At 44.7% G+C, this 9,649-nt stretch overlaps 1 pseudogene; it reads right to left on the bottom strand.

Moving 5' to 3' along the window:
* LOC139165444 (PH domain leucine-rich repeat-containing protein phosphatase 1-like) overlaps positions 1–7,067 on the bottom strand; it is a 37,077-nt pseudogene extending 30,010 nt beyond the window's left edge.
* Between the last annotated feature and the right edge of the window lie 2,582 nt (positions 7,068–9,649).

Here is a 9,649-nt window from a genome sequence, read left to right on the forward strand (position 1 = left end):
CTCTATCTATCTTTCTCTGCCTCTCTTGCTGTCTCTCTTTTTCGCTCTGTCTCTCTTTCTCTGCCTCTCTTGCTGTCTCTCTTTCTCGCTCTGTCTCTCTTTCTCTGCCTCTCTTGCTATGTCTCTCTTTCTCTCTCTCTGCCTCTCTTATATGTCTCTCTTTCTTTCTCTCTCTCTCTCTCTCTCTCAGCTGACTGCAAGCAGGAGCCGTGATGGCGGCAGCTGGACGTGCTGCTGGACGCCGTATATGCCAGGCCCGCAGCGCTAGCATGTACGGCGTCCAGCAGCACGTCCAACCGCCACCGTCAGGGCTCCCGCAGTCAGCTGAGAGAGAGAGAGAGAGCTCCCTCTCGCCACCGCCTGGAGCTCCCTCTCGCCGCCGCTATCTCCCCACGACTGCCTGCGGCCGCTTCAGCCCCCCCCCCACTCCCACCGCCAGTGCCCTCCCGCCGGGCCCCAAAGGACACTTGCCGCCGATGCCAGAGAAGCTACAGCTGGGCGGTGCGCTGCCGGTGCCTCCGATCTGGGGCTCCCACTCGCAGCTGTCCCTCGGCTCCTGCCTGATGCCGCGGTTTCTGGCGCTCTCCTGCTGGGCCCCAAAGAAGGAAGGCGAGAAAAAGGTGCGAAGAATGAAGCTCTCCAATCACTTGACAGAGGTTCTAAAAATGGAAAAGATTTAATAAGATATTATAATTATATTGGGATGAATATCTAAATTTTCAACAGCAAAAAAAAAAGACCCTCAAGATTAAACTATTAGTAGAAAAGCTTCGGAAGAAAGAACTTTCTGAGTGTCAGCGTACTGATTCAATGCTCAAAAGGAGGCTCTTTAATGAACAGTCTGCTTCATCTCCAACCCCTTTAACACAATATACACCCTCATTTGATTAGGATGGGACAACTCTCACTTGTATATTAGAGCAGCAAAATTTTCCCACATAAGTTGTAGTATCCACCATTTCTTTAGACCAGTGCTTCTCAATTATTTTCTGTTATGCCCCCCCCCAAGAAGAAGTAAACATTTTGCGCCCCCCCCCCAAACTCTCCGCCGGGATGCTTGTTTGCAATATTCAGCACATTTTTGCTGAAAAAACTCAAGCAGCTTATCAGTGTGATTGGGGCCTAATGTGTTTAAGTGACACCTTAATTTATTTGGCTTCATGCCGTTCGCTGCCAACATTTTTAGACACAGTAAACACACTGGTCTTTCCTCGTGTCCAGCCGTAGTCACAATGAAACCAAGCGGTACATATATTTCATCATATTTCCTCATCTTAGCTTTCGGGAGACTTTGTCACATTATCTCCACCTCTCTCCTCCTTTCTTTCTTTTTTTTTTTTTTAATAAATAAATTTATTAAATATATACAATAAAAACCAAATACAGAAAGACAAAAGAGATATGCATATTGTACATTTTTTACACTCTACTTATGTAGTAATTGGGGAGTGGGAGAAGGGGTTTGTTAAGGGAGGGAAGTAGATATAGAAGGAAGGGGGATAGGGAGAAGAAGGAGGGGGGGGATAGAGAAGCGAAAACCAGCGTTAGAGCTGGGTCTTTCATGATTTGCGGCCTGTAGTTTGAGCTCGTAGTTGGTGTGTTTTACCCTAAGGCTTTATCGATATGTTTTGAATGTAGTTTTTAGTGCCAATATATATAATTCATTTAGGGGTTTATTTTCTTTGTAAAGTTAGAGTTCGTGTCGATCGATGTTTACATTTTGTTGTTTCAGTTTGATGTTATGATTTGTGATGTAAATTGCTATTTTTTCAAGTTGTTTTTGTTGGATATTTTTCTTGATGGGTAATTTTTAGATAATTCCTTTTTTTTAACCAGAGGTACCATTTATCCCAAGCTTTGTAGAAATCTGTCTCATCCTTGTTTTGCAGTTCCATTGTTAGTTTGGACATTTCTGCGCATTCCATTATTTTAATCAAGAGTGATAGAGTAGTTGGGGTTTTTTCTTGCTTCCAAAATTGTGCATATAAAATCCGTGCGGCTGTAATAATATGGATTATAATATATCTGTTTTCTTTACTAAAATTTTGTCTTGTGATTCCTAGTAGAAATAGTTCGGGTTTCGCATGGATAGTCTGAGAGGTGATTTGTTCTAGTATAGTTTTAATTTTTTCCCAATATTTTTGGGTGGTTTCACATGTCCAACAGATGTGGTAATATGTACCTGGTTTTTCTCTGCATTTCCAACATAATGGTGATAGATTTGGATACATTTTTGCAAGTCTAGCAGGTGGCAAATGCCATCTGTAGAACATTTTATAATGGTTTTCCTTATATGAGGTTGCCATCGTTAGTTTATAGTTAGCAGTCCAAATTTTTTCCCATTCGTTTAAATAAATTGTGTACCCAAAGTTTTGTGACCACGCTATCATAGATCCTTTAACTATTTCTTCAACAGTATCGTGTTGAAGGAGGATATTGTATATATTTGATATTTGCTTTTTTTGTGAACCAAAAATTATTTTATCGAGGGGGTTATTTTTTTGGAAGTCTGATTTGTTCTTATCTTCATTATATTTTGATTTTATTTGTAGGTAGTGTAACCAATCTACTTTAATACCTTTTTCCATGAGTTTTTGCTTAGGAATTAGCTCATTATTTTCGTTTAGTAGTTGGTCGTATGTTATAATTTTATCAGGGGTTAATGCATTCGGGTATATAATGGCTTCTGTTGGTGAAATCCATTTTGGGATGCAGAGGTAGTGGTTTTTTTTAATGAAGTGCCAGGTGTTAATTAAGGTTTTTCGGATGTAGTGTGATCTGAAATATGTTGGTATTTTATCTATGTCTGTCATCAGAAACTTGTGCCATCCGGATTGAAGGTCATAGCCTTCAAGTGTTAATATTCTAGAATTTTTAAGTATTATCCATTCTTTCAGTAGGTTTACAGTGAAAAAAGAACCCCTACTTTGGCAAAAAAAAGCACAATCACCAGGGTCACATGCCCACCCCGCATTGCTCCATGCCCCCCCAAGGGGCGCCGCCCCACTACTTGAGAAACACTGCTTTACACCATTTCCTTACTAAGAAGGCCAAAGGTGAAAAATGTGAGAATGCTACACAGCATTCCGTCTACCGGAACCATGGAAGATACATTAGGATAGCATTGATTGATGAGATGAAGCAAGCTCTGCCAAGACTGTGCCGGATGAAAAGTTTTCACTCATCGTTTGTTCTGGCCTCCATTTGACTCTTGCCTTGCTGTGCCTATGGCTGATCTACAAAAGTACAGAGTCCAATATTTCAGGAACATATTGCCTGTACTAGCTGGATGTCTCCATCACAGAAATGGCATTTCAGTTAATTCTGGGCACACGGTCAAGGAAGATATTTCTCTCTTACCTCAACTCAGTCAAAACTGTTTTAGAATTTTGCAAACAGAATTTTCATATTCTATCAGATTTTATAAAATTGAATGAAATACAACATAGTAAGAGTAGGATTATTAGCAATGCCTATTTATTTTAGTACACTAATCCAACAGTAATATGTTAATTTAAGGTGGAATGACCAAAAGAAACTGCCTAAATTACAAAAGCAAAACTGATCCTGTCATAGTACGATTATAAGCTGACATGTGTTTCAAGGATTTAATTTTAAAACTATTTAAAACAATTAATACAAAAATTATTCCTTTTGTTTTTTTGGCTTCTATTTGATGTTACTAAATTATGAAGCAAAATCATTTGTTTTTCAACATAAAATCTATTTGGGATTTTGAAATATATACCCCAAACCAATGTCAATTATTTCTTCCAAGCACCTGTCACATACTTTCCTCAGGTCTGAATCGTCTACTTCCTCTTAGAATCACGGCTGCTCAGAGAACAAACAAAATCATCTCAAACAAAATAACTTGCTTTCTCATCATTCTGTTGTGGAAACAAGCATTCCACAGATAACTCCACTAAAGGAAACAGGTCAGGTTGAAACAGAATTGATCTTGTAAGGCCTCAGCACACAATTTCCTCCTTTTGCTAAGGCCTAGATTATTCTGGTTTCTTCTCCCCACATGCCCTCAGGAATCTCACTTAATCAATTGAATTATTTCTTGCCACAGCTTTAAAAATCCAGGCTTGCAGCTACAAAAAGGCAAGCAAAGTGTAAAAATAAATGTATGCTCAAGCTCTTGAGAGGCAGAAATTTTAAGCAAGATTTAAACGGGCCAAGATTTAAACATCACACCCTAAGGCACCTTTTTGCTTTCAGATTCAAAAAAGTGCTGCACAGATTAATAGATGTCAAGTCAGTGTGTCAATGAACATTGATGTCATAAACAAGATCCATTTATAGTTAGCTTTCTATCTAGAACATATATATATATACACACACACACATATACATATATATACATATATATACATATATATACATATAGTATATTAAAAGTTAAGCTGATGATCAAGACTTTTAGAGAGAGTTAGCAGGCAGGCTGCATTCAGCATTATGGATCTTAATACATTAAAGTAAATTTAAGATCAGAAAAGTGTTTTTCCTTTTCCATTTTTAATATGCAATGATTTTCACACATGAGAAACACAAATTCATTCCAAGATTCAATCAATCTAAACTGGGCCAGAGAGAGTGAGTTTGACCTTAGATTTTAAATAAAGCTTGTTCAGAGAAAATAAACCACAGGTTAAATAGCATGGATCAGCTGTTTTTGACAATCTTCAGACTTTTTTTTATATCCCTATGCCTGTATTTGTATTTTGCCCCAGAACACTTTTACAAACCAAGGCGCATCATTTTGAAAATGAGAATTAGTTCCACCTAGAAAACAGAAACATTCAGTCTTTCACATATGCATATTTATTTTGTCTTCTGCCTAATGAAAGGTGTCACACATGCCTTAAGTCAGCATTCCCCTAATTTCCACTCAGGTATAGGTAGTAGCTGATGATGCTTTCTCTCCTAAAGGTGAAGTAGTAACTTTTCTGACCTCTTCTTTTATTGTAAATATGGACAGAGGGGTGTGTGAGAAAAAGAGTATCTGCAGATAGTAGAAAACTACTATTCATTTATGTACGCCCACACCCCCATCTAGAACCCTCCCAGGTTCCTTCAGACAACCTTCATTCCTTGGCCATGAGCCTCCTGAAGAAATTAATAGACAAGAAAGTTCCAAAGGCCAATCAGGAGATCTACTTTTTTCACAGATCTCTTGCACCTTACTTTTTCTTCCAACTTATAACCTAATTATAAACAAGACTGGGAAAAGTAGACCAAAGGTATCAGAAGTCAGAACATTTCTGATCCATTTCTGGAAAACCTTCCAGAAGTAACAGGGACCAAAATAAAACCACCAGGCCCATCAAATCTTTCCCCCACTCGCTTGAAGCCCGGTTTTCCACACTTGACCGACTAGAGGTGCTATTAAAATACTCAACGGTGAAACTATTCCGCGCTGAGAGTAGAAGAGCAGATTTTCCCATTCCGGTCGGAAAGCAGCTCTATCCCCTCGCTTCTGCTCAACCCAGGAAGCGGCCACGGTTAAGGGATGATTCACACGCTCCCATGAGCACAAAAACACGCCTCCCATTCATTCCCTCACCCACCTGCATAGAAACGGAAGAGAGGCAGCCGGTCTCCGAGTCCATGCCCTCCTCCTGCACCCGCCACAGGTCCCGGAAGCCCAGCTGCGAGAGGTAGTCGTTTTGAATCTGCAGGGGCTTCTCGTGCGATTCCAGCCGGCGGGCGGTCTCCCCATGGAGCTGGACGTACAAGGCCGGAGGCTGTTGCGGAGAGGCGGCTTCCCCATCAGCAGGGCAGGAACTTTCCCGCAAAGCTTTGCCCCTGCCCGGGGAGTCCGAATGCGGGTCGCCTGGCCGGCAGGGCTGATTCCACCCAGGCCCCGATCCCGATCCTTCTTCTTTGGCCGCCGTCCGCGCCAGATCCGCTTCAGACGAAGAACACGACGAAGAGCCCCCGCCTCCGCTATAAGGATCCAAGCGGTCGGAGGCGCTCTCGGCGCTGGGGCTGAAACTCTCGGTATCCGACCCCCCCAAGAGAGCGGGGGGCAGGACAGGTAGAAATCGGTGCGGGGCGGCAGGAAGGCCCGTCCAGGGCTGCAGTTGGAAGGGGAAAGGCTGGACTGCCCGCTCGCCCGGCCGCTCTCCCCTCCATTGAGAGCCAGGCGCCTGGGCCGGACAGCCGACGCCTCTCCGGCTCCCAAGCCATTGGCGACCCCTCGACGTCTTCGGGGCCTTCTCCCGACTGGGATTGGGGTGAAACTTCCCACCGGGGAAGTCGGAACTTCCGAGGGCTCGGGCAGCGCCTCTTCTTTCCCGCCAGCTTGCAGGAGCAAACCCCCGTCTTCTTCCTTAGGGGGCAGCGGAGCCTCGGAGGCCGCCTTCCCCCACAGCCGGCCAGCGCTACCCCCGCCTCCCCGGTGTCCGATGTGCAGCAAGCGAAGCGCCACTTCGGCGGCGGTGGTCTCCATGTTGCAAAGCACGGGGAGCAGAGAGCCGCCGCCGCCATCTCCCCGCTGTGGCTGCTGCTGGTGGTGGTGGTGGTGGGGGGTGATAGTAATAGTAGACATGGACGCATCCTCGCTGTAGGTCCCGCTGCACCCAGTCTCGCTCTGGGGCTTGGAGAGGCTGGAGCTGCCGGGGCGGCTTGGGCAGCAGAAGAAGGGTCTTCTGATCTAAGCTGCGCGTCCCCAGCGTGATGGGAGCGGCGGGGGAAGAAGCCGACGACGAAGAAGCTGACGAGAGATTCCTCTTCAGCCGGCCTCTCCGCAACAGGAGGGAGTTGGCGCCGTTGCCGGCAATAACCGCCACCGCCGCCGCTGGAGTTTCGTTGGCCACTAGCGCCAATGAAGCGACGCAGCCGGCCCCTCGTTTCCTTCGCCGGTAGTGTTGGTAGCCGCCGACCAGCCCCGTTCTGGTGGTTCCTGCGACGGCTGTTCCGTCGCCCCCTTCCAGCGGGCTGGGTCCTCCTGCGCCGTTGCCGCTCTCGAGGCCAGGGGCCGAGTTGCTCGGCCGCTCCCCCTTGCAGATCATCCCGGCCGGCGTTTCTGGGCTCCCGAGCTGGAGTTCCTGCGCAGGTTAGATTGTCGAGTGGCCGAAGCGGGGAGAGGGGCCCCGGGATTATGTAGTAACAGTGAACATTCCGTTGGTGTCTCTCAATGTTCCGTTCCTCTCAGCCTTGCCCCCCGCACAGCTGCTGCCGATGTCGCGAGCGCCATTATGGACTGGCGAAGAGACTGGCTCAGCGGCGACAGGCGGCAGCCACCGCCTCCTTCCTCAGTCCCTCCCACCCGCCCGGCGTGGCCTCTCCTCTCCTCCGGAGGCTCCTTATGAATATTAATTAGAGCAGGCCTCGTACGAAAGGGGGTAATCTTCCGCTTTGCCTCCCTCCCTCGCTCGTCCTTAATGCCGTTCGAGCGCCTTCTTAATATTCATGAGGAGTGACGACACCCCTCGTGAGGTGGGAAAGGGCGGGGCTCCGTGGATAAACAAAACGTGATAATTTGCGCCTAAAACATTGAACGGTGGGAGAAAAATCGACCGAAGAAGAGGTTGCTGGGAAACGTAGTTCTTGAAACGCAGCTCTGCTTCCCGAGGTCTCCCAGTGCAGACTACATGTCCCTTTAGCCATCGCACCCTCTTCGTTAGGCGGGAGAGAAAAGGCAGTTTCCCCAGGTTTCCTTCCTCTAGCTGCTCGCTCTTTTGGAGGGCTAGTGGAGTGTGTAGGCTTTAGTAGTTCTTCTTTATCTTTCCTCATCCTTATTTGACTTCTACATTCTGCATTTAGTTGTCCTTTATCTATCCTCATCCCTATTTGCCCTCGACCTTTATATATAATTCCATATTTGTTGAGTTTTCAGATACAAATGTTTGCATATAGGCAACAGTGGCGAATATCTCTAGCTTTGGTGTAGGGTGGGGAAATATCCCCATTTGCCCGTATATTATTTGCAAATAGGCATATTATTTGCAATAAGGGTATACTTGTTCTCAATATCCAGATACTTATGATACTGCACTTTACCAGCATTGAATTCACTGCTCATTCAGAAGACGTTTTATTGCAGTTTTGATTCGTTTCTCTTTGAGACATAGCAATATGAAAATATCCCAAACTTCAACTAGAATGCTATGGGGAGTGGGGTGGACTAAAAGCATTCACGTATCCAAAGCAAATGGCCAGGCAGGAGTTTGCCATTGTATCTCTGGCTTTGATTAACCTGCAGGTCTGGTCACATATTAAGACCTTGACATTTTTGTCCCTTTATCAAATCCTTTCTAAAGTTCTGAATAGACAAATGTAAACAACATTAACGGATGGGAACTGTTCCAGATAAAGCTGCCTTTTGCAACTGAGTGATGCAAAACTGATGGTGTTAGCATTAGCATTGCTAACTGGTGTACACTTAACACAATGCTAAGTGTGCACCAATTGTTTTTTAATAGCACCCAAGGCATCTATTAAATGTAATGTCCGCTATCTACTTTTTTTCTCTTTCTTATCAACAGTTGATAATTCTGGGGTATTATGTGGCGGGTGTTTGAATTTTAACGTTCCCAAGCACTTTACTTCTTTATTTTCTTTTTTATTATTATTACTTTATCTATTTGGGGCTTTTGTTATTTCTGGCTTGCAGGCAAATGATAATTCATGCAGATCTTTCAATGTATCATTGTTACTACTTTGTCATGCCATTGTTTGTGGTCAGTCTGTGTGATTATTTTGCAGCAATGCTCCAACCAGGGTTTCTTCAACTTCTTTTCTTTTGTAAGCATTCTAAGGGCTTGCTATTATGCAAAGAGAATTAGCCCCTCTATCTTTTTCTTCAACTTTCTGGCTCTTAGCCATTGCCAGGACTTCTTGTTATCTGTTTTACCTGATAGTTTTTCTTTCTGTACTACCTTTGCCTTACAATGTACCTTTTCTATACTTCATTTGGTCTTTTTATTGGCAAGTTTCATCTCTACAGTATTAAATAAGCCTACAGGATGTCCTACAGGATCTTCTTGTCCTTTGAGTACTGTTCCAATGCCCTTTTTTCTTCTTCAACTGTCTTTGTAGATACATACTGTTCTGCCGGCGTGTCCCAACCACCCGTAAGTACAGGGTAATTAGTCCAAGAAGACACACACCACACGATAGAAGCAAAACCAAAAGTCTTTATCAACAGAAAAGCAGAAAAAACTCCCTTTTTAAATGTCAAAGGGATTTTCTGGTACACACAAGGCACAGGTTAAATGCAATCCAATTTCTCACCCAGTAGCTGGGAAATTGAGTCCAATTCCAAAGTCCAGAACGGCCACACACAATCTTGAACAGGGAAACAGCACATCTTGATGAAACTATGAATCAGATAAACTTCCACGAGGCTAAACCAACATGCTGCTCTTTTTATCTGTAGCCCTAATTACAGCAGCCCCACCCAACCACAGGTTGCCTCACTTATCTCCTGTAATAATCCTTCAGTTGTTCTCTCCTATGCATCACTCTACGCATGCGTGGGTCTGTCATAAGTTCTTGTTCAGAATCTAGAGGTGATAAGGATGATTGATCTCCTCCTGGGCTGTCTGCCAAACTCCCCTCTTCCCTGCCACTCAAGCTTCCTTGGTCAGAGGAGACTTCGTCGGGAGATTCTATCGGGACCAAAACCGGCCTGTGG

This window comes from Erythrolamprus reginae, chromosome 3, assembly GCF_031021105.1.
Source record: "Erythrolamprus reginae isolate rEryReg1 chromosome 3, rEryReg1.hap1, whole genome shotgun sequence".
NCBI classification, from domain to species: domain Eukaryota; kingdom Metazoa; phylum Chordata; class Lepidosauria; order Squamata; family Dipsadidae; genus Erythrolamprus; species Erythrolamprus reginae.